The sequence below is a fragment of the Procambarus clarkii genome, chromosome 48 (assembly GCF_040958095.1).
Source record: "Procambarus clarkii isolate CNS0578487 chromosome 48, FALCON_Pclarkii_2.0, whole genome shotgun sequence".
In the NCBI taxonomy this organism is placed as follows: domain Eukaryota; kingdom Metazoa; phylum Arthropoda; class Malacostraca; order Decapoda; family Cambaridae; genus Procambarus; species Procambarus clarkii.
Window position 1 is genome coordinate 24496645 of NC_091197.1, and position 25609 is coordinate 24522253.

The following is a 25609-nucleotide window of genomic DNA, read 5'->3' on the forward strand; positions in this document are numbered from 1 at the left end:
AAGCCACCAAAGACTCTGGGTGTCCCAGTAAGCCACCAAAGACTCTGTGTGTCCCAGTAAGCCACCAAAGACTCTGCGTGTCCCAGTAAGCCGCCAAAGACTCTGTGTGTCCCAGTAAGCCACCAAAGACTCTGCGTGTCCCAGTAAGCCACCAAAGACTCTGCGTGTCCCAGTAAGCCACCAAAGACTCTGCGTGTCCCAGTAAGCCACCAAAGACTCTGCGTGTCCCAGTAAGCCACCAAAGACTCTGCGTGTCCCAGTAAGCCACCAAAGACTCTGCGTGTCCCAGTAAGCCACCAAAGACTCTGCGTGTCCCAGTAAGCCACCAAAGACTCTGGGTGTCCCAGTAAGCCACCAAAGACTCTGTGTGTCCCAGTAAGCCACCAAAGACTCTGCGTGTCCCAGTAAGCCACCAAAGACTCTGCGTGTCCCAGTAAGCCACCAAAGACTCTGCGTGTCCCAGTAAGCCACCAAAGACTCTGCGTGTCCCAGTAAGCCACCAAAGACTCTGTGTGTCCCAGTAAGCCATCAAAGACTCTGTGTGTCCCAGTAAGCCGCCAAAGACTCTGCGTGTCCCAGTAAGCCACCAAAGACTCTGCGTGTCCCAGTAAGCCACCAAAGACGCTGCGTGTCCCAGTAAGCCACCAAAGACTCTGCGTGTCCCAGTAAGCCACCAAAGACTCTGTGTGTCCCAGTAAGCCACCAAAGACGCTGCGTGTCCCAGTAAGCCACCAAAGACTCTGCGTGTCCCAGTAAGCCGCCAAAGACTCTGTGTGTCCCAGTAAGCCACCAAAGACTCTGCGTGTCCCAGTAAGCCGCCAAAGACTCTGTGTGTCCCAGTAAGCCGCCAAAGACTCTGTGTGTCCCAGTAAGCCGCCAAAGACTCTGTGTGTCCCAGTAAGCCGCCAAAGACTCTGTGTGTCCCAGTAAGCCGCCAAAGACTCTGTGTGTCCCAGTAAGCCGCCAAAGACTCTGTGTGTCCCAGTAAGCCACCAAAGACTCTGTGTGTCCCAGTAAGCCACCAAAGACGCTGTGTGTCCCAGTAAGCCACCAAAGACTCAGCGTGTCCCAGTAAGCCACCAAAGACTCTGTGTGTCCCAGTAAGCCACCAAAGACTCTGCGTGTCCCAGTAAGCCACCAAAGACTCTGCGTGTCCCAGTAAGCCGCCAAAGACTCTGCGTGTCCCAGTAAGCCACCAAAGACTCTGCGTGTCCCAGTAAGCCACCAAAGACTCTGCCTGTCCCAGTAAGCCGCCAAAGACTCTGCGTGTCCCAGTAAGCCACCAAAGACTCTGCGTGTCCCAGTAAGCCACCAAAGACTCTGCGTGTCCCAGTAAGCCACCAAAGACTCTGCGTGTCCCAGTAAGCCACCAAAGACTCTGCGTGTCCCAGTAAGCCACCAAAGACTCTGCGTGTCCCAGTAAGCCACCAAAGACTCTGCGTGTCCCAGTAAGCCACCAAAGACTCTGTGTGTCCCAGTAAGCCACCAAAGACTCTGTGTGTCCCAGTAAGCCACCAAAGACTCTGTGTGTCCCAGTAAGCCACCAAAGACTCTGTGTGTCCCAGTAAGCCACCAAAGACTCTGTGTGTCCCAGTAAGCCACCAAAGACTCTGTGTGTCCCAGTAAGCCACCAAAGACTCCACTTGCCAAGCATTTGAGACCCGCATGAAACCATCGTTTGATGTGACGTTTGTGTTGTAACTGTGGCTCCTCTACCCTGCCTCCCCCTCCTCTACCCTGCCTCCCCTCCTCTACCCTGCCTCCCCCTCCTCTACCCTGCCTCCCCCTCCTCTACCCTGCCTTCCCCTCCTCTACCCTGCCTCCCCCTCCTCTACCCTGCCTCCCCTCCTCTACCCTGCCTCCCCCTCCTCTACCCTGCCTCCCCCTCCTCTACCCTGCCTCCCCCTCCTCTACCCTGCCTCCCCCTCCTCTACCCTGCCTTCCCCTCCTCTACCCTGCCTTCCCCTCCTCTACCCTGCCTCCCCCTCCTCTACCCTGCCTCCCCCTCCTCTACCCTGCCTCCCCCTCCTCTACCCTGCCTTCCCCTCCTCTACCCTGCCTCCCCCTCCTCTACCCTGCCTCCCCTCCTCTACCCTGCCTCCCCCTCCTCTACCCTGCCTTCCCCTCCTCTACCCTGCCTCCCCCTCCTCTACCCTGCCTCCCCCTCCTCTACCCTGCCTCCCCTCCTCTACCCTGCCTCCCCTCCTCTACCCTGCCTTCCCCTCCTCTACCCTGCCTCCTCTACCCTGCCTCCCCCTCCTCTACCCTGCCTCCCCCTCCTCTACCCTGCCTCCCCTCCTCTACCCTGCCTCCCCTCCTCTACCCTGCCTCCCCTCCTCTACCCTGCCTCCCCCTCCTCTACCCTGCCTTCCCCTCCTCTACCCTGCCTCCCCCTCCTCTACCCTGCCTCCCCTCCTCTACCCTGCCTCCCCCTCCTCTATCCTGCCTCCCCCTCCTCTACCCTGCCTCCCCCTCCTCTACCCTGCCTCCCCTCCTCTACCCTGCCTCCCCCTCCTCTACCCTGCCTCCCCCTCCTCTACCCTGCCTCCCCCTCCTCTACCCTGCCTCCCCTCCTCTACCCTGCCTCCCCCTCCTCTACCCTGCCTCCCCCTCCTCTACCCTGCCTCCCCCTCCTCTACCCTGCCTCCCCTCCTCTACCCTGCCTCCCCCTCCTCTACCCTGCCTCCCCCTCCTCTACCCTGCCTCCCCCTCCTCTACCCTGCCTCCCCCTCCTCTACCCTGCCTCCCCTCCTCTACCCTGCCTCCCCCTCCTCTACCCTGCCTCCCCCTCCTCTACCCTGCCTCCCCCTCCTCTACCCTGCCTCCCCTCCTCTACCCTGCCTCCCCTCCTCTACCCTGCCTCCCCTCCTCTACCCTGCCTCCCCCTCCTCTACCCTGCCTCCCCTCCTCTACCCTGCCTCCCCCTCCTCTACCCTGCCTCCCCTCCTCTACCCTGCCTCCCCCTCCTCTACCCTGCCTCCCCTCCTCTACCCTGCCTCCCCCTCCTCTACCCTGCCTCCCCTCCTCTACCCTGCCTCCCCCTCCTCTACCCTGCCTCCCCCTCCTCTACCCTGCCTCCCCTCCTCTACCCTGCCTCCCCTCCTCTACCCTGCCTCCCCTCCTCTACCCTGCCTCCCCCTCCTCTACCCTGCCTCCCCTCCTCTACCCTGCCTCCCCCTCCTCTACCCTGCCTCCCCTCCTCTACCCTGCCTCCCCCTCCTCTACCCTGCCTCCCCCTCCTCTACCCTGCCTCCCCCTCCTCTACCCTGCCTCCCCTCCTCTACCCTGCCTCCCCTCCTCTACCCTGCCTCCCCCTCCTCTACCCTGCCTCCCCCTCCTCTACCCTGCCTCCCCTCCTCTACCCTGCCTCCCCTCCTCTACCCTGCCTCCCCCTCCTCTACCCTGCCTCCCCCTCCTCTACCCTGCCTCCCCTCCTCTACCCTGCCTCCCCTCCTCTACCCTGCCTCCCCCTCCTCTACCCTGCCTCCCCTCCTCTACCCTGCCTCCTCAGCTATGTTCTCCTGCTTGATGGGGTTCTGGGAGTTCTTCTACTCCCCAAGCCCGGCCCGAGGCAAGGCTCGACTTGTGAGAGTTTGGTCCACCAGGCTGTTGCTTGGAGCGGCCCGCAGGCCCACATACCCACCACAGCCCGGTTGGTCCGGCACTTTTTTTTTTTTAGAAAACAATCCAGTTTTCCCTTGAAGATGTCCACGGTTGTTCCGGCAATATTTCTTATAGTCGCTGGGAGGACGTTGAACAACCGCGGACCTCTGATGTTTATACAGTGTTCTCTGATTGTGCCTATGGCACCTCTGCTCTTCACTGGTTCTGCATTTTCTTCCATATCGTTCAGTCCAGTATGTTGTTATTTTACTGTGTAGATTAGGGACCTGTCCCTCCAGTATTTTCCATGTGTATATTATTTGGTATCTCTCTCGTCTCCTTTCTAGTGAGTACATTTGGAGAGCTTTGAGACGTTCCCAATAATTTAGGTGTTTTATCTCGTCTATGTATGCCGTATATGTTCTCTGTATTCCCTCTATTTCAGCAATCTCTCCTGCTCTGAAGGGGGAAGTGAGTACTGAGCAGTACTCGAGACGGGACAACACAAGTGACTTGAAGAGTACAACCATTGTGATGGGATCCCTGGACTTGAAAGTTCTCGTAATCCATCCGATCATTTTTCTGGCTGACGCAATATTTGCTTGGTTATGCTCCCTAAACGTTAGGTCGTCAGACATCATTATTCCCAAATCCTTTACATGTTGCTTTCCTACTATGGGCAAATTTGATTGTGTTCCCACAGGCAGCGTCCTACGCCCACTGTAGTGTGGGCATGGGGACACGCCCACTGTGGTGTGGGCATGGGGACACGCCCACTGTGGTGTGGGCATGGGGACACGCCCACTGTGGTGTGGGCATGGGGACACGCCCACTGTGGTGTGGGCATGGGAACATGCCCACTGTGGTGTGGGCATGGGGACACGCCCACTGTGGTGTGGGCATGGGGACATGCCCACTGTGGTGTGGACATGGGGACACACGCCCACTGTGGTGTGGGCATGGGGACACACGCCCCCACACCCCCCACACCGTCCCCCACACCCCCCACACCACCCCCCACACCCCCCACACCACCCCCCACACCCCCACACCGCCCCCACACCCCCCACACCGCCCCCCACACCACCCGCATTACTGGTAAATGCCGTCAACTTTACAATCATCCCACCATGATATTCACGACCTTAACCCGTACTCTGCCACGGGGTCTCTGGCTTGACTTAGTCACAGTAGGGGTGGGTGAGTTACCCACTAGTGTACACAGTAGTGGTGGGTGAGTTACCCACTGGTGTACACAGTAGTGGTGGGTGAGTTACCCACTAGTGTACACAGTAGGGGTGGGTGAGTTACCCACTAGTGTACACAGTAGGGGTGGGTGAGTTACCCACTAGTGTACACAGTAGGGGTGGGTGAGTTACCCACTAGTGTACACAGTAGGGGTGGGGTGAGTTACCCACTGGTGTACACAGTAGGGGTAGGTGAGTTACCCACTAGTGTACACAGTACGGGTGGGTGAGTTACCCACTAGTGTACACAGTAGGGGTGGGTGAGTTACCCACTAGTGTACACAGTAGGGGTGGGTGAGTTACCCACTAGTGTACACAGTAGGGGTGGTGAGTTACCCACTAGTGTACACAGTAGGGGTGGGTGAGTTACCCACTAGTGTACACAGTAGGGGTGGGTGAGTTACCCACTGGTGTACACAGTAGGGGTGGGTGAGTTACCCACTAGTGTACACAGTAGGGGTGGGTGAGTTACCCACTAGTGTACACAGTAGGGGTGGGTGAGTTACCCACTGGTGTACACAGTAGGGGTGGGTGAGTTACCCACTAGTGTACACAGTAGTGGTGGGTGAGTTACCCACTAGTGTACACAGTAGGGGTGGGTGAGTTACCCACTAGTGTACACAGTAGGGGTGGGTGAGTTACCCACTAGTGTACACAGTAGGGGTGGGTGAGTTACCCACTGGTGTACACAGTAGGGGTAGGTGAGTTACCCACTAGTGTACACAGTAGGGGTGGGTGAGTTACCCACTAGTGTACACAGTAGGGGTGGGTCAGTTACCCACTAGTGTACACAGTAGGGGTGGGTGAGTTACCCACTAGTGTACACAGTAGGGGTGGTGAGTTACCCACTAGTGTACACAGTAGGGGTGGGTGAGTTACCCACTAGTGTACACAGTAGGGGTGGGTGAGTTACCCACTGGTGTACACAGTAGGGGTGGGTGAGTTACCCACTAGTGTACACAGTAGGGGTGGGTGAGTTACCCACTAGTGTACACAGTAGGGGTGGGTGAGTTACCCACTGGTGTACACAGTAGGGGTGGGCGAGTTACCCACTAGTGTACACAGTAGTGGTGGGTGAGTTACCCACTAGTGTACACAGTAGGGGTGGGTGAGTTACCCACTAGTGTACACAGTAGTGGTGGGTGAGTTACCCACTAGTGTACACAGTAGGGGTGGGTGAGTTACCGACTGGTGTACACAGTAGGGGTGGGTGAGTTACACACTGGTGTACACAGTAGGGGTGGGTGAGTTACCCACTGGTGTACACAGTAGGGGTGGGTGAGTTACCCACTGGTGTACACAGTAGGGGTGGGTGAGTTACCCACTAGTGTACACAGTAGTGGTGGGTGAGTTACCCACTAGTGTACACAGTAGGGGTGGGTGAGTTACCCACTAGTGTACACAGTAGGGGTGGGTGAGTTACCCACTAGTGTACACAGTAGGGGTGGGTGAGTTACCCACTGGTGTACACAGTAGGGGTAGGTGAGTTACCCCACTAGTGTACACAGTAGGGGTGGGTGAGTTACCCACTAGTGTACACAGTAGGGGTGGGTGAGTTACCCACTAGTGTACACAGTAGGGGTGGGTGAGTTACCCACTAGTGTACACAGTAGGGGTGGTGAGTTACCCACTAGTGTACACAGTAGGGGTGGGTGAGTTACCCACTAGTGTACACAGTAGGGGTGGGTGAGTTACCCACTGGTGTACACAGTAGGGGTGGGTGAGTTACCCACTAGTGTACACAGTAGTGGTGGGTGAGTTACCCACTAGTGTACACAGTAGGGGTGGGTGAGTTACCCACTAGTGTACACAGTAGTGGTGGGTGAGTTACCCACTAGTGTACACAGTAGGGGTGGGTGAGTTACCGACTGGTGTACACAGTAGGGGTGGGTGAGTTACACACTGGTGTACACAGTAGGGGTGGGTGAGTTACCCACTGGTGTACACAGTAGGGGTGGGTGAGTTACCCACTGGTGTACACAGTAGGGGTGGGTGAGTTACCCACTAGTGTACACATTAGGGGTGGGTGAGTTACCCACTAGTGTACACAGTAGGGGTGGGTGAGTTACCCACTGGTGTACACAGTAGGGGTGGGTGAGTTACACACTGGTGTACACAGTAGGGGTGGGTGAGTTACCCACTGGTGTACACAGTAGGGGTATGTGAGTTACACACTGGTGTACACAGTAGGGGTGGGTGAGTTACACACTGGTGTACACAGTAGGGGTGGGTGAGTTACCCACTAGTGTACACAGTTGGGGTGGGTGAGTTACCCACTAGTGTACACAGTAGTGGTGGGTGAGTTACCCACTAGTGTACACAGTAGGGGTGGGTGAGTTACCCACTAGTGTACACAGTAGGGGTGGGTGAGTAACCCACTAGTGTACACAGTAGGGGTGGGTGAGTTACCCACTGGTGTACACAGTAGTGGTGGGTGAGTTACCCACTAGTGTACACAGTAGTGGTGGGTGAGTTACCCACTGGTGCACACAGTAGGGGTGGGTGAGTTACCCACTAGTGTACACAGTAAGGGTGGGTGAGTTACCCACTAGTGTACACAGTAGGGGTGGGTGAGTTACCCACTAGTGTACACAGTAGGGGTGGGTGAGTTACCGACTGGTGTACACAGTAGGGGTGGGTGAGTTACACACTGGTGTACACAGTAGGGGTGGGTGAGTTACCCACTGGTGTACACAGTAGGGGTGGGTGAGTTACCCACTAGTGTACACAGTAAGGGTGGGTGAGTTACCCACTGGTGTACACAGTAGTGGTGGGTGAGTTACCAATACATAATACTTACAGTAAGTATTACTGTCAGTCACGGTACACTGACCACCTGTTTCAGTATTTTTGTCTTTCTTGTTGTTGGTGTGTTTATTTACCTGTACTCACCTAGTTGTGCTTGCGGGGGTTGAGCTCTGGCGCTTTGGTCCCGCCTCTCAACTGTCAATCAACAGATGTACAGGTTCCTGAGCCTACTGGGCTCTATCATATCTATACTTGAAGCCGTGTATGGAGTCAGCCTCCACCACATCACTTCCTAATGCATTCCACCTGTTAACTACTCTGACACTGAAAAAGTTCCTTCTAACGTCCCTATGGCTCATTTGGGCACTCAGTCTCCACCTGTATATAGTGTGTGTCCCCTGAGTTAAATAGTCTGTCATTGTCTACCCTATCAGTTCCATTGAGAATCTAGTATGTGGTGATCATGTCCCCCTAACTCTCCTGTCTTCTAGCGACGTAAGGTATAATTCCGTAGTCTCTGCTCATAGTTCATGCCTCTCAGTTCGGGCACTATTCTGGTGGTAAACCTCGAACCTTATCCAATTTAGGTTTATGCTTAACGAGATATGGACTCAATTCTGGAGCTGCATATTCCAGGCCTGACATAGTCTGACATAGGTGGTATACATGGTTCTGAATAATTTCTTACACAAGTTTCTGAAGGCCGTTCTTATGTTAGCCAACCTGGCATATGCCGCTGATGTTATCCTCTTGATATGGGCTCCAGGGGACAGGTCTGGCGTGATGTCAACCCCCAGGTCTTTCTCTCTCTCTGACTCTTGAAGACACCACACACGACACAACCTGTGTTGTTGTTGTTGTTGTTAGTGTGTTTGTTGACCTGTGTTGTTATTGTGGCCGTGTTTGTTGACCTGTGTTGTTATTGTGGCCGTGATTGTTGACCTGTGTTGTTATTGTGGCCGTGTTTGTTGACCTGTGTTGTTATTGTGGCCGTGATTGTTGACCTGTGTTGTTATTGTGGCCGTGATTGTTGACCTGTGTTGTTATTGTGGCCGTGATTGTTGACCTGTGTTGTTATTGTGGCCGTGATTGTTGACCTGTGTTGTTATTGTGGCCGTGATTGTTGACCTGTGTTGTTATTGTGGCCGTGTTTGTTGACCTGTGTTGTTATTGTGGCCGTGATTGTTGACCTGTGTTGTTATTGTGGCCGTGATTGTTGACCTGTGTTGTTATTGTGGCCGTGTTTGTTGACCTGTGTTGTTATTGTGGCCGTGATTGTTGACCTGTGTTGTTATTGTGGCCGTGTTTGTTGACCTGTGTTGTTATTGTGGCCGTGTTTGTTGACCTGTGTTGTTATTGTGGCCGTGTTTGTTGACCTGTGTTGTTATTGTGGCCGTGTTTGTTGACCTGTGTTGTTATTGTGGCCGTGTTTGTTGACCTGTGTTTGTTGCATGACCGGTGTCGTGGTGGTGCCCCAGGAGGTGGAGGAGAGAGAGCAGGAGCCGCCCAGGACCGTCACACACACCTTCAACCCGGAGGTAACACTCGCCACTACTCCCACGCCCCTCCTCCTCCTGCTGCTCCTCCTGCTGTCACCACTAATGACTCTCCCTCACTCACTGTCTCTCGTCTGTCTGTCTGTCACTGGTGGCTGGAGCTAACACACTCACCATCTCCATCTCGGGGCAAAGGTTATCTTATATTAACTGAGGGAAGAATGTGGTTTATTTCCCAAGGGAAGAATGTGGTCTATTTACCGTGGGAAGAATGTGGTTTATTTACCGTCAGAAGAATGAGGTTTATTTCCCAAGGGAAGAATGTGGCTTATTTACCGTGGGAAAAATGTGGCTTATTTACCGTGGGAAGAATGTGGCTTATTTACCGTGGGAAGAATGTGGCTTATTTACCGTGGGAAGAATGTGGATTATTTCCCAAGGGAAGAATGTGGTATATTTAGTGAAGGAAGAATGTGGTATATTTAGTGAGGGGAAGAAAGTGTTGCACACACGGGTCTCACAATCAGCCTTGTAACACTGTGGCAAGTGAGGTACCCGGCTGCTCCCGGGTCTCCATCTGTGACACCACCAACACTGACCCAGGCTCATGAGTGTTAGTGACTGTGATGAGTGACTGTGATGAGTGTTAGTGACTGTGATGAGTGACTGTGATGAGTGTTATTGACTGTAATGAGTGTTAGTGACTGTGATGACTGTTAGTGACTGTGATGAGTGTTGGTGACTGTGATGAGTGACTGTGATGAGTGTTAGTGACTGTGATGAGTGACTGTGATGAGTGTTAGTGACTGTGATGAGTGACTGTGATGAGTGTTAGTGACTGTGATGAGTGTTAGTGACTGTGATGAGTGTTAGTGACTGCGATGAGTGTTAGTGACTGTGATGAGTGACTGTGATGAGTGTTAGTGACTGTGATGAGTGTTGGTGACTGTGATGAGTGTTGGTGACTGTGATGAGTGTTTGTGACTGTGATGAGTGTTGGTGACTGTGATGAGTGTTGGTGACTGTGATGAGTGTTGGTGACTGTGATGAGTGTTGGTGACTGCGATGAGTGTTAGTGACTGTGATGAGTGTTGGTGACTGTGATGAGTGTTGGTGACTGTGATGAGTGTTAGTGACTGTGATGAGTGTTAGTGACTGTGATGAGTGTTGGTGACTGTGATGAGTGTTGGTGACTGTGATGAGTGTTAGTGACTGTGATGAGTGTTGGTGACTGTGATGAGTGTTAGTGACTGTGATGAGTGTTAGTGACTGTGATGAGTGTTAGTGACTGTGATGAGTGTTGGTGACTGTGATGAGTGTTGGTGACTGTGATGAGTGTTGGTGACTGTGATGAGTGTTGGTGACTGTGATGAGTGTTAGTGACTGTGATGAGTGACTGTGATGAGTGTTAGTGACTGTGATGAGTGACTGCGATGAGTGTTAGTGACTGTGATGAGTGTTAGTGACTGTGATGAGTGTTAGTGACTGTGATGAGTGTTAGTGACTGTGATGAGTGTTGGTGACTGTGATGAGTGTTAGTGACTGTGATGAGTGACTGTGATGAGTGTTAGTGACTGTGATGAGTGTTGGTGACTGTGATGAGTGTTAGTGACTGTGATGAGTGTTAGTGACTGTGATGAGTGACTGTGATGAGTGTTGGTGACTGTGATGAGTGTTAGTGACTGTGATGAGTGTTGGTGACTGTGATGAGTGTTAGTGACTGTGATGAGTGTTGGTGACTGTGATGAGTGTTAGTGACTGTGATGAGTGACTGTGATGAGTGTTAGTGACTGTGATGAGTGTTAGTGACTGTGATGAGTGACTGTGATGAGTGACTGTGATGAGTGTTAGTGACTGTGATGAGTGTTAGTGACTGTGATGAGTGACTGTGATGAGTGTTAGTGATTGTGATGAGTAACTGTGATGAGTGTTAGTGACTGTGATGAGTGTTAGTGACTGTGATGAGTGTTAGTGACTGTGATGAGTGTTAGTGACTGTGATGAGTGTTAGTGACTGTGATGAGTGTTAGTGACTGTGATGAGTGTTAGTGACTGTGATGAGTGTTGGTGACTGTGATGAGTGTTAGTGACTGTGATGAGTGTTGGTGACTGTGATGAGTGTTAGTGACTGTGATGAGTGTTGGTGACTGTGATGAGTGTTAGTGACTGTGATGAGTGTTAGTGACTGTGATGAGTGTTAGTGACTGTGATGAGTGTTGGTGACTGTGATGAGTGTTGGTGACTGTGATGAGTGTTGGTGACTGTGATGATTGTTGGTGACTGTGATGAGTGTTGGTGACTGTGATGAGTGTTAGTGACTGTGATGAGTGACTGTGATGAGTGACTGCGATGAGTGTTAGTGACTGTGATGAGTGTTAGTGACTGTGATGAGTGTTAGTGACTGTGATGAGTGTTAGTGACTGTGATGAGTGTTAGTGACTGTGATGAGTGTTGGTGACTGATGAGTGTTAGTGACTGTGATGAGTGACTGTGATGAGTGTTAGTGACTGTGATGAGTGTTGGTGACTGTGATGAGTGACTGTGATGAGTGACTGCGATGAGTGTTAGTGACTGTGATGAGTGTTATTGACTGTGATGAGTGACTGTGATGAGTGTTGGTGACTGTGATGAGTGTTAAGGACTGTGATGAGTGTTAGTGACTGTGATGAGTGTTAGTGACTGTGATGAGTGTTAGTGACTGTGATGAGTGTTAGTGACTGTGATGAGTGTTGGTGACTGTGATGAGTGTTAGTGACTGTGATGAGTGTTAGTGACTGTGATGAGTGTTGGTGACTGTGATGAGTGTTAGTGACTGTGATGAGTGTTGGTGACTGTGATGAGTGTTAGTGACTGTGATGAGTGACTGTGATGAGTGTTAGTGACTGTGATGAGTGTTAGTGACTGTGATGAGTGACTGTGATGAGTGTTAGTGACTGTGATGAGTGTTAGTGACTGTGATGAGTGACTGTGATGAGTGTTAGTGATTGTGATGAGTAACTGTGATGAGTGTTAGTGACTGTGATGAGTGTTAGTGACTGTGATGAGTGTTAGTGACTGTGATGAGTGTTAGTGACTGTGATGAGTGTTAGTGACTGTGATGAGTGTTAGTGACTGTGATGAGTGTTGGTGACTGTGATGAGTGTTAGTGACTGTGATGAGTGTTGGTGACTGTGATGAGTGTTAGTGACTGTGATGAGTGACTGTGATGAGTGTTAGTGATTGTGATGAGTAACTGTGATGAGTGTTAGTGACTGTGATGAGTGTTAGTGACTGTGATGAGTGTTAGTGACTGTGATGAGTGACTGTGATGAGTGTTAGTGACAGTGATGAGTAAGGGTGATGAGTGACTGTGATGAGTGTTAGTGACTGTGATGAGCGAGGGTGATGAGTGACTGTGATGAGTGTTAGTGACTGTGATGAGTGAGGGTGATGAGTGTTGAGACAGTGATCAACACTTGCATCATTGCAGTTCTTCACCATGGCGGCGCTGTGCCTGGCCTCTGCCTTCGCCTTCTTCTGCTGTCCCATCTTCCTGGAGCGACCACAGCAGTGACGTGAGTACCCCTGTCTGTCACTCACGCCTCTGTCACTCTACTGGCACGTCTCCTGTTACTCTACTGGCACATCTCCTGTCACTCTACTGGCACGTCTCCTGTCACTCTACTGGCACGTCTCCTGTCACTCTACTGGCACGCCTCCTGTCACTCCTCTGTCACTCCATTGTCACGTCTCTGTCACTCCCCTGTCACGCCTCCTGTCACGTCTCCTGGCACTCCTCTGTCACGCCTCCTGTCACACCTCTGTCACGCCTCCTGTCACTCCTCTGTCACGCCTCCTGTCACTCCTCTGTCACGCCTCCTGTCACTCCTATGTCACGCCTCCTGTCACTCCTATGTCACGTCTCCTGTCACTCCTCTGTCTCGCCTCCTGTCACACCTCTGTCACGCCTCCTGTCACTCCTCTGTTTCGCCTGTCACGCCTCCTGTCACACCTCTGTCACGCCTCCTGTCACTCCTATGTCACGCCTCCTGTCACACCTCTGTCACGCCTCCTGTCACTCCTCTGTCACGTCTCCTGTCACTCCTCTGTCTCGCCTGTCACGCCTCCTGTCACTCCTATGTCACGCCTCCTGTCACTCCTCTGTCACGCCTCCTGTCACTCCTATGTCACGCCTCCTGTCACTCCTCTGTCACGTCTCCTGTCACTCCTCTGTCTCGCCTGTCACGCCTCCTGTCACACCTCTGTCACGCCTCCTGTCACACCTCTGTCACGCCTCCTGTCACTCCTATGTCACGCCTCCTGTCACTCCTCTGTCACGCCTCCTGTCACACCTCTGTCACGCCTCCTGTCACACCTCTGTCACGCCTCCTGTCACACCTCTGTCACGCCTCCTGTCACTCCTATGTCACGCCTCCTGTCACTCCTCTGTCACGCCTCCTGTCACACCTCTGTCACGCCTCCTGTCACACCTCTGTCACGCCTCCTGTCACACCTCTGTCACGCCTCCTGGCACTCCTCTGTCACGCCTCCTGGCACTCCTCTGTCACGCCTACTGTCACACCTCTGTCACGTCTCCTGTCACTCCTCTGTCTCGCCTGTCACGCCTCCTGTCACTCCTATGTCACGCCTCCTGTCACACCTCTGTCACGCCTCCTGTCACACCTCTGTCACGCCTCCTGTCACACCTCTGTCACGCCTCCTGTCACTCCTATGTCACGCCTCCTGTCACTCCTCTGTCACGCCTCCTGTCACACCTCTGTCACGCCTCCTGTCACACCTCTGTCACGCCTCCTGTCACACCTCTGTCACGCCTCCTGGCACTCCTCTGTCACGCCTCCTGGCACTCCTCTGTCACGCCTACTGTCACACCTCTGTCACGACTCTGAGACGCCTGTTACGCCTCTGTCACGCTCCAGACACTCCCCCCTTCACTCCACTGACACTCCTCTATCACGTCTGTGTCACGCCTGACACTCCCGACGTTCTTTAGTACCACACACACACCTTATATATGTATATATATATATATATATATATATATATATATATATATATATATATATATATATATATATATATATATATATATACAAAATAAGGGAAGGGAGTACCACCTCTGGCTGGAAGAAGGGGGACCCATAGCCTCGGAGGAAACCACACATAACGCATTGGAGGGAATGTAGGTCCCCTCCAATACAGTTTCTGTGTGCTTTTCTCCTACCACCCCCTTCCTTTTTTTTCCTTTATTGTGTATTTAAAGGTTACAAAACATACAAGACAAATGCCTAAAGGTTATGGATCTCTTGAAGCTCCTCCGCTTCTGGACAGGAACCGAGGACGCAGCAAGCATTTCCCCTCTGGATCGCCACACTGAGACGCTGAAACAAAAAACTGGAAGCCCTTGGGTCTCTGGTGACGTCAATGAGCTTGGAACCCAATTCCTTGAGAAATCCCAAGGCACCCACACACAGCTGACCACAAGGTCTGGATAACTCACCCACACACAGCTGACCACAAGGTCTGGATAACTCACCCACACACAGCTGACCACAAGGTCTGGATAACTCACCCACACACAGCTGACTACAAGGTCTGGATAACTCACCCACACAGCTGACTACAAGGTCTGGATAACACACCCACACACAGCTCACAACGAGGTCTGGATAACTCACCCACACAGCTGACTACAAGGTCTGGATAACTCACCCACACACAGCTGACCACAAGGTCTGGATAACTCACCCACACACAGCTGACAACGAGGTCTGGATAACTCACCCACACAGCTGACAACGAGGTCTGGATAACTCACCCACACACAGCTGACCACAAGGTCTGGATAACTCACCCACACACAGCTGACCACAAGGTCTGGATAACTCACCCACACAGCTGACAACGAGCTCTGGATAACTCACCCACACACAGCTGACCACAAGGTCTGGATAACTCACCCACACAGCTGACAACGAGCTCTGGATAACTCACCCACACACAGCTGACCACAAGGTCTGGATAACTCACCCACACAGCTGACAACGAGCTCTGGATAACTCACCCACACACAGCTGACCACAAGGTCTGGATAACTCACCCACACAGCTGACAACGAGCTCTGGATAACTCACCCACACAGCTGACCACAAGGTCTGGATGAACATGGATGTAGGCGCTTTCCTGTAATAGTTTTTTCTGGCTCGTCAGCCGTCAGTACAGTAGTCTTTGTGTATAGTTATTTACATCCGTGATTGCAGCAAATGTTAGCGACGAGATGAAAAGTGAATGGTTGATGCAGGTGGGTGTGGAGCCCCCCCCCCCGGTGTATCGTTAGACAAGGGGTGGTTGGGGGGGGGGGGGGGTCTGGCAGGGTAACTTGGCTATTTTAAAGACGCCTCCGTCAACCCGCCAATTATTTTCACCAGGAACATGAACTCGGCTACATGTTTCTGTTCGTATTGCTTCACTCTCAATATTAATGCTATTTGGCGTTGACTCTGCTGGTTTAGTTATCAATATATTTGATAACTATTATGAAACACTTTTAAAGTTTCTTTAATCCCAGTCAACCAACATTCCTTGTTTTTGTATGAGAATGTCAGTGCCCCATGCTTGCTATTTCCGGGAGCAGGCTTGGGGCCATGGACCCCGAGGTGCTTCCTGCCCGCAAGCATCATTGTCTAGCACGTCAACTCTACGGACACGAATACCTGCGTTTTACCACTGAGCTCCGTCGGGTCAAGAGTCCTCAGAGCGTGTGCACAAATGACCAACATTTCTCTGTAAAATTATATCTTTCTCAATTAAATTTTAAGCAGCATATTATAATTTATTTACGTTTTGTATTTTACAGTTTTCCCCGTGGAGAAAGAGAGCAAAATACTTAAGATAATTCTTGAAATAATGAGAACAATGCCGCACCAACCATGGCTGATTATATGAGGCGTGCGTGTGGTAGTCGGTGTGAAGCAGACAACACTTGTTTCGTCACTAAGGTGACTCCTATAATAATACTTGTAGTCTTTACAATTATACTTTACAATAATTAATGTTTACAATAATTATACTTTACAATACTTACACTTTACAGTCAAAAGTTTCAAGAATGGAATTTCAGTGTTTCAAACCCCAATTTTCTGGAAATTTCTGCGTTAACTCAGTCACTAGCTGATTTCTTTCAATATTTTCAAATCCAGCTCTTAGGTGAACTAAATTGTGCCTCTAAACACTTGCTTAAACACGCAAGTAAGAAGTATAGAAACTTTAGACACAAATGGCCAGGGTTCAAGTCCCCTGGTGGGTGTTTGTGTCTAAAGTTTCTATACTTCTAACTTGCGTGTTTAAGCAAGTGTGTGCATTAAGCACGGACTACGTGTTCTCCCACATATAACAGGGCTTGACAGAAAACGTCAAATACCCCTCACTGTACCATTGCCTGGAAGAAGATGGGTTGTCTGGGAGTTAAACACCCCAGAATTCCCAATTCTTTTAAGGGCTCTGAGTATGGTGCAGTGGGTATAAGTGCGTACCTGCCATCTTGATGGCCAGGGTTCAAGTCCCCTGGTGGGTGTTTGTGTCTAAAGTTTATATATATATATATATATATATATATATATATATATATATATATATATATATATTTATATATATATATATATATTGTTGATGTTGTACCTAGTAGCCAGAATGCAGTACTCGGCCTACTATGCAAGGACCGATTTGCCTAATTAGCCAAGTTTTCCTGAATTTATGTATTTTTTTATTTTTTCCTTATGAAATGATAAATCTATCCATTTCATTATATAAGAGTTAAGTTCTCTTAATTTGAGTTAAAATTAATGTAGATATATGACCGAACCTAACCATCCCTACCTAACCTAACCTGAACTAACATAAGTCCATAATTTATGGTCTTAACATAATATAAGAATGTTATTTAAAATAGACCAATTGGAAAGAATTGATTGAAAATAAAGAAAATCACTCGGCCTATTAGGCATATCGGGCCTTGCATAGTAGGTCGAGAAGTGCGTTCTGGCCACTAGGTACGATATATATATATTATATATATATATAGCCAAATTTTCCTGAATTAATATATTTTCTCTATTTTTTTTCATATGAAATGATAAAGCTACCCATTTCATTATGTATGAGGTCAATTGCTTTTTATTGGAGTTAAAATTAACGTAGATATATGGCCGAACCTAACCAACCCTACCTAACCTAACCTAACCTATCTTTATAGGTTAGGTTAGGTTAGGCAGCCAAAAAAGTTAGGTTAGGTTAGGTTAGGTAGGTTAGGTAGTCGAAAAAACATTAATTCATGAAAACTTGGCTTATTAGGCAAATCGGGCCTTGTATAGTAGGCTGAGAAGTGTGTTCTGGCTACTAGGTACAACATTATATATATATATATATATATATATATATATATATATATATATATATATATATATATATATATATATATATATATATATATATATATATATTATTCGTATATTTTGGTAGCAGTCTTTCTTGTAAACATATGTTGTTAAATATGACCGAAAAAGTAAGATTAACAATTCTAACACGATTTTTCTCAATATTTCTTATCTTTCTTTTTACTGTCGATGGTAATTGAAAAATCAGTTCTCCAAAATTCATTTTTATTTCTAGTCTGACGCGATGTTTGAACGCGTTTCGTGATAACTTATTACATTTTCATAGACTTTAGTTTACACACACACACAACTGTAACCTGAAAACACTAAACAAAGTTTTACTTATGCTAACACTAAACAGCTTGTCTTATATACTCGCACTTGGGTGAGGTGATATGTTGCAACAGTTTTGGATGAGGTGAACAAACTTTTGACCAACACAAGACAGAACACAGAACAATGGGCATTAATAGGATACCTTACCTTGCCTTGAGGTGCTTCCGGGGCTTAGCTTCCACGTGGCCTAGTCGTCGACCAGGCCTCCTGGTTGCAGGACTGATCAACCAGGCTGTTGGACGCGGCTGCTTGCAGCCTGACGTATGAGTCACAGCCTGGTTGATCAGGTATCCTTTGGAGGTGCTTATCCAGTTCTCTCTTGAACACTGTGAGGGGTCGGCCAGTTATGTCCCTTATGTGTAGCGGAAGCGTGTTGAACAGTCTCGGGCCTCTGATATTGATAGAGTTCTCTCTCAGAGTACCTGTTGCACCTCTGCTTTTCAACGGGGGTATTCTGCATATCCTGCTATGTCTTCTGGTCTCATGTGATGTTATTTCTGTGTGCAGGTTTGGGACCAGCCCCTCTAATATTTTCCACGTGTAAATTATTATGTATCTCTCCCGCCTGTGCTCAAGGGAGTACAGATTTAGGCTCTTTAGTCGGTCCCAATAGTTTAGATGTTTTACTGAGTGGATTCTAGCAGTAAAGGATCTCTGCACGCTCTCCAGGTCAGCAATTTCTCCAGCTTTGAAAGGGGCTGTCATTGTGCAGCAGTACAAAATTATCCTGTAATTGGATAAATGAGAGGGAAGAATGGAAGTAACGGCAAAGGGCCTATTGGCCCATACTTCCTCTTGATGCTTCTATATTGGTACGGAGTCTTGAAATGGGTAGAATATAGTTGTGCATTAATTGGCTGTTGAATGCTGGTGTTGACGTTTTGATGTGTAGTGCCTCGTAGATGTATATAGGCAAGACAACAACATCTCTTTCCAGGTAATTAACAATGCATAAGCAACAGGGCTCCATCAGGAAACATATAATCTCTTCCCACAACCATACCATCACCAGAGAAGTCTTAACAAACAACACAGAAATCATCGATAGATACAGCGATAACAGGCGGCTCGACATCTGCGAGGCACTACACATCAAAAAGTCAACACCAGCAATCAACAGCCAATTAATGCACAACTATATTCTACCCACTTGAAGACTCGGCTCCAATATAGAAGCATCAAGAGGAAGTATGGGCCAATTGGCCCTTTTCCGTTACTTCCATTCTTCCCTCTCATTTATCCAATTAATACCCATTGTTCCGTGTTCTGTCTTGTGTTGGTCAAAAGTTTGTTCACCTCATCCAAAACTGTTGCAACATATCACCTCACCCAAGTGCGAGTATATAAGACAAGCTGTTTAGTGTTAGCATAAGTAAAACTCTGTTTAGTGTTTTCATGTTACAGTTGTGTGTGTGTAAACTAAAGTCTTTAAAAATGTAATAAGTTATTACAAAACGCGTTCAAGCGTCGCGTCAGACTAGAAATAAAAATGAATTTTGGAGAATTGATTTTTCAATAACCATTGACAGTAAAAAGAAACAAAAGAAATATTGAGAAAATTCGTGTTAGAATTATTAATCTTACTTTTTCGGTCATATTTAACAACATTATATATATATATATATATATATATATATATATATATATATATATATATATATATATATATATATATATATATATATATATATACATATATATATATATATACATATATATATATATATATATATATATATATATATATATATATATATATATATATATATATATATATATATATATATATATATATATATATATGACAGTGTCAGACCACGGAATTTCCTTAAATACTTTCGTATATTAATACATCTTCAGAAGGAGCCCTTCTGAAGAGTCCATCTTCACTCCTTCTGAAGATGTATTAATATACGAAAGTACTTAAGGAAATTCCTGTTTCAATTTTCCTCCGTGGTCTGACACAGTCATATTTTTAATCACGTTTATTTTCGTGATACACACACACACACACACACACATATATATATATATATATATATATATATATATATATATATATATATATATTATATATATATATATATTATATATATATTATAATATATATATATATATATATATATATTATAATATATATATATATTATATATATATTATAATATATATATATATATATATAATATAATATAATATAATATTGCATGGCCTGCACTGTGGAAAATCTGGTGGTTGGCACTAGACACGACGAAGTCAATGACATCATTAAAAGAAGCCTTACCTCTGCTCAGTGTCCAGCGGAGAGAGAGCCCCGCAACCTACTGAACCGTGACTCTGTTAGCTTTACCGGCCGATCAGACGGAATCACACTGCGTCCGTGAAAGGGTGGCAGACAGTTGGGATGGGACTATACTTGCGTATCCACCCTGGCAACCACATACATCAGCCTATCTGCCGGCACAGCAGGAACAGTGGCGACACACATAGAAAGACACAAGTCAGCCAAGTACAGGCAATTAGATCATCGGTACAACTTCGTTCCAATAGGGTCTGAGACCCAAGGCCCATGGGGAGAGAGTGCAAGAAGGTTTCTTAAGGATATTGGTTCCAAGCTCATTGACACCACAACAGACCCTAGAGCGGCAAGTTTTCTCTGTCAGCGCCTCAGTGTCGCGATCGAGAGGGGGAATGTCCGCTGCATCCTCGGTTCCTGCCCGGCGTCGGAGGAGTTCGAGGAAATCTACAGCCTCTAGGAAGCGAACTTTTTTTTTGTGTCTTCTTAATGTTCATTTTTTTGTATAAAATCAGATATGTAACTGTATAACCTTGCATAATAAAGTGTACACCATAAAAAAGGGGGGTGGTAGGAGAAGTGAACACTCATACGTATTCAGAGTTAAATGGCAAGTTTTTCCCTGAATGCTTTGTGTTCCCTTTTCTGAGGCTGTGGGTCCCTATAATTGCACCAGAGGTGGTACCTTCCCCTATATATATATATATATATATATATATATATATATATATATATATATATATATATATATATATATATATATATATATATATATATAACTGAAAACTCACACCCCAGAAGTGACTCGAACCCATACTCCCACAACTGGTATGTACAGGGACGCCTTAATCCGCTTGACCATCACGACCGGACAAAAGGAAGTGATAGCCGAGGCTATATGAACCACTTCCCCGCCGGCACTCGGATGGTAATCTTGGGCATAGCATTTTATCAAATCACCTCATTCTTTGGGGCACACGTGAGGAACACAAATGCAAACAAGCCTGAATGGTCCCCAGGACTATATACAACTGAAAACTCACACCCCAGAAGTGACTCGAACCCATACTCCCACAACTGGTATGTACAGGGACGCCTTAATCCGCTTGACCATCACGACCGGACAAAAGGAAGTGATAGCCGAGGCTATATGAACCACTTCCCCGCCGGCACTCGGATGGTAATCTTGGGCATAGCATTTTATCAAATCACCTCATTCTTTGGGGCACACGTGAGGAACACAAATGCAAACAAGCCTGAATGGTCCCCAGGACTATATACAACTGAAAACACGTGTTCCTCACGTGTGCCCCAAAGAATGAGGTGATTTGATAAAATGCTATGCCCAAGATTACCATCCGAGTGCCGGCGGGGAAGTGGTTCATATAGCCTCGGCTATCACTTCCTTTTGTCCGGTCGTGATGGTCAAGCGGATTAAGGCGTCCCTGTACATACCAGTTGTGGGAGTATGGGTTCGAGTCACTTCTGGGGTGTGAGTTTTCAGTTGTATATAGTCCTGGGGACCATTCAGGCTTGTTTGCATTTGTGTTCCTCACGTGTGCCCCAAAGAATGAGGTGATTTGATAAAATGCTATGCCCAAGATTACCATCCGAGTGCCGGCGGGGAAGTGGTTCATATAGCCTCGGCTATCACTTCCTTTTGTCCGGTCGTGATGGTCAAGCGGATTAAGGCGTCCCTGTACATACCAGTTGTGGGAGTATGGGTTCGAGTCACTTCTGGGGTGTGAGTTTTCAGTTGTATATAGTCCTGGGGACCATTCAGGCTTGTTTGCATATATATATATATATATATATATATATATATATATATATATATATATATATATATATATATATATATATAAATATATATATATATAAAATATAATATAATATAATATAATGCAAAAAACGTATTGGATAACAGAGCTTGAAATCAATAGGATCAATATATACAATATATAAAAAGTTTAATGAATGCGTGTTTGTCTGCGTATTCAGTGATGCAGATATACAGTATAGAGAGGCGAGGAGCGAGGGCAGCAGTGCCACAAGCAGTACTTGGTTAAGAATACAAGCAGGTCTGGGCGGCGGGAAGCCTAGTCAGCCTCCCACAACAGGTGGTTCTCTGCCAAGATCTATAAGTATACATCGCACCCTCTCAAGCCCACATCTTAGCCCAGAATTTGAGCTGCATTGTATTGTCCCTATACTTAAGTATTACACAAAAATTTCCTGCAATTTTCAGGATTTTAATAGGCTACCTGGAGCCATAGGAATGTCGATATTGAATTTTGGTAAGCACAATCTTAACCGATTCTACTGATTAACTTGCGAATTCTTATATACTCCTCATTGTGGATTACACTGTATTTAATATTTGGCAGATATCTAGCCCATTTGTGCATTCTAGGGAATGTCATATATATTATATGCAGCCTTGTTGTGCATTTTAGGGTACGTCATATATATTATATTCATAAAATATAATTATGGATTTTGCATCTAATGCAGGTGCTCTCGTTGGATAAATGTTGAGTTTGATGTGAAGGGCTTCAGTTGCTTCACGTTCCAGTAAGTAATGTAATAGTGGTGCCTCTTCTTCTGTTCCACAGATATGACACTCTTTAATTATTGGGTTTATTACCTCCCAGCAGCACTTGTAACCAAGTCTGAGTCTGTGTATGGCTACTGCAATGTCTCTGGATATATTTTTGTCAGGTCTAAAAGAGTAGTACCCAGTGGCTTGTTCATACCATATCGCAGAGGATCTTCCTTCCGCTACTTTGGCTCTGTGGCGACTATTTTTTTCTTGATTGTTCCTTAATCTGTGAAAAACTTGGAGGTATTTGAACCTGTACAACAGGTAGAGCAGTGGCAGTTTTTGCTAGTGAGTCTGCTTTTTCATTACCATCTATGCCAATGTGACTTGGTATCCAATTTAAGGTGATTGACAACTGTAGAGTGTGTGCTGCTTTTCCTATATGTAGGATTTCAGTGATGAGTTGTATATTATCTCTGTGCTGGCTGGATAACAATGCCTGATGCGAAGATTTAGAGTCGGTATGAATGATGACATCATGTAAATTATTCTCAATTGCATAATTTATCGCTTCCTTCAGGGCATATAATTCTGTTTACATTGATGAGCACCCACTATTCATGCTCCAGTAAGCTTCATGGATGGTAGTGTAAACTGCTGTCCCAGCAGAACCTCTTTCTTGATCAACTGATCCATCTGTGAAGATGTGAGTCGTTGTAGGTCTTGAGATGGTTTCCACTTTTTGTTGTATGACTGCTTTGAGCCTCTGCAGGTCACATACTGATTTTTTAACTGGTAATCTTTCAATTATTATCTTTAGACTCGATTCTCCCCATGGAGGAGGCTGCCGAAAGTGTTGATATGGTCTATCTTCCCCTTTGTTAATGGTCCGTTTCAAGTCCACTTTCTGTAGAATCTTGAACAGATTATCCTTCCATGCACCTGTTCTATATTGAAGGTTTCTGTGAAGCGATCTGTGTATGCTATTTTTGATTGACAGTCGCGGTGGTTCCAACAATTTTTGCTGTTATGGTGGCTATTCTTTGTTTGATCCAGTTTTCTAATGCTGGTAAGTTGGTTTTCATTTTTAGATTCTCTCGACGCGTCCATATAGGTGCTCCCAGCATTGTTCTGAGAGCATCATTTTCAGACATTTCCACTTTCTCCCATTAGTTATCACTGAGGGATGTAAGAGCAGGAGCAGCATAGTCATTGAGTGACCTAACTGCTTGAACATAGTACATTTTGAGTACTGGTAGAGATGCACCCTCTCTAAGACTTGTCAGGGAATGCAAAGCTGATTTTCTGGCTTTACAACGTTCCTGATGATATTCAATTTCTCGAGTGAATTTCAACTGGCTGTCTAATATGACTCCAAGGTATTGAAAAGAGGTAACCCACTCAATTTCAAGTCCTTGTATTGCGAGTCTGATGTCTTGAGTTCTCATTTTAACGGCCATTGCTTTGGTTTTATTGCTGTTTATTTTTATTGCCATGTGTTCCGCTTCCCTGCTATTGATGTCTAGGCATTTTTGTGCATGGTTCCTGGTGTCTTTGCCAATGATGATGACCACAAAGTCGTCTGCATAGTTAAGCAATTTGGCTTTTGGTAACTTGAGCTTCATGAATTGTTCCATGAGACAGTTGAAGAGGAAGGGGCTTAGTATTCCTCCCTGCGGAGTTCCATTTTCCAGCCTCTTTGAGGAGGATGTTTTTGCTTTGAACTTGACTTTAACTTCTCTGCAAAGCAGAGTCCTTTAGCAAAGGCAAGACAGTGTCCTTTGATTTCCTTATCCACAAGGCAGCACAGTGTAGCTGGAGCACTGGCTAGCTCGAAGGATTAATCATCCGAAGGAAGTCCAGAAAAATAAGGATTCCTGGTTTGTCATTGATTTGATCCAGAAGGGAGGCAAGGCATTCTGTGGTTCCAACACCTCTTATGTAAGCAACCCCCTCCCCGCTCAGCTCGTTGTCGCCGTGTGGGGGCTTAGTGGGCGGCTGCCGGAGTGTGATGCTCCTTGGGACAGTCCTCTGTCCTTTTCTAGCCTTGTGCTCCTGCTGCCGTCCTCTCCAATTCTGCTGGGCACCTTTTCCTTTTCCTTCTGTTTCGTTTTTCTCCCCCCTCTTCTCCTATCTGCTTGCCGTTTCCTGCCGACCTTTTGCTTGTTCTGGTTCTTCCCTTGGACTTCTTCTATTTTGACACCCGGGTGCTTGAGGAGGCATACTCTTGCACCCGTAGAACTGTAGTACCCGACGTCGAGAGCGAGGGAAACCTTTTATTGTCAATCCCCTTTCGTCACTGAACCCGATCTCGACGGACTGTCGGTTTCTTAAGGTGGCGTTTGTGGGGCGTATACTCACGACGCACTCCTAGGAGGCCCCGGCAAGATCGGCGATAGCTTCTTGTTGGGTGTCCTGCCTCTAATTGTGGCTCCGTGGTGGGTGTGGGGGCACATTCGTGAATGAATTCTTCTTTTCGTAATGATGATGACCCCTGTTTCGGCTTCTTTTGGTTTACCTTCTCAGGCTCGTGGGGTGGGCGACCAAGCCCCCGAGTCGGTCCGTGTTGGAAGACCGGGCTCTGTAGCCTCCGCTGCATTGGGCCCCGACCTTGCTCCTCCTTTGGCCTCTCTGACTCCTTCCCCTGGCTCCCCTCCCTCCTCTGTGGTTGGGTCGAGCCCCAAGCCCCCAGTGGTGACTACCTCGTCCCCTGGCGCGGCTCCTTCTCTAGTTGTAACTACTGCGCCTTTTAACCCCTCTCTCTCTGGGGGTTCTCACCGCCGTCCTCGTCACGGCCGCCCTCGCTCGATTCCTTCCAGTTCTGCTACCTATCAAGCCTTGTTTGGTTCTGCTTCGTGGGCCAAATATTTTGATCTCCTCCCTCTTGATTCTGCGCCTCTTGACGATTTCTCCCTC

At 47.6% G+C, this 25609-nt stretch overlaps 1 long non-coding RNA gene across 1 annotated transcript in view; it reads left to right on the forward strand.

Moving 5' to 3' along the window:
- LOC138351064 (uncharacterized) overlaps positions 1-25609 on the forward strand; it is a 128137-nt gene that overhangs the window by 84854 nt on the left and 17674 nt on the right. Inside the window, exon 2 of the long non-coding RNA XR_011222356.1 lies at positions 12563-12647. This is a non-coding gene — a long non-coding RNA (uncharacterized lncRNA). The remainder of the gene's footprint in view (positions 1-12562; positions 12648-25609) is intronic.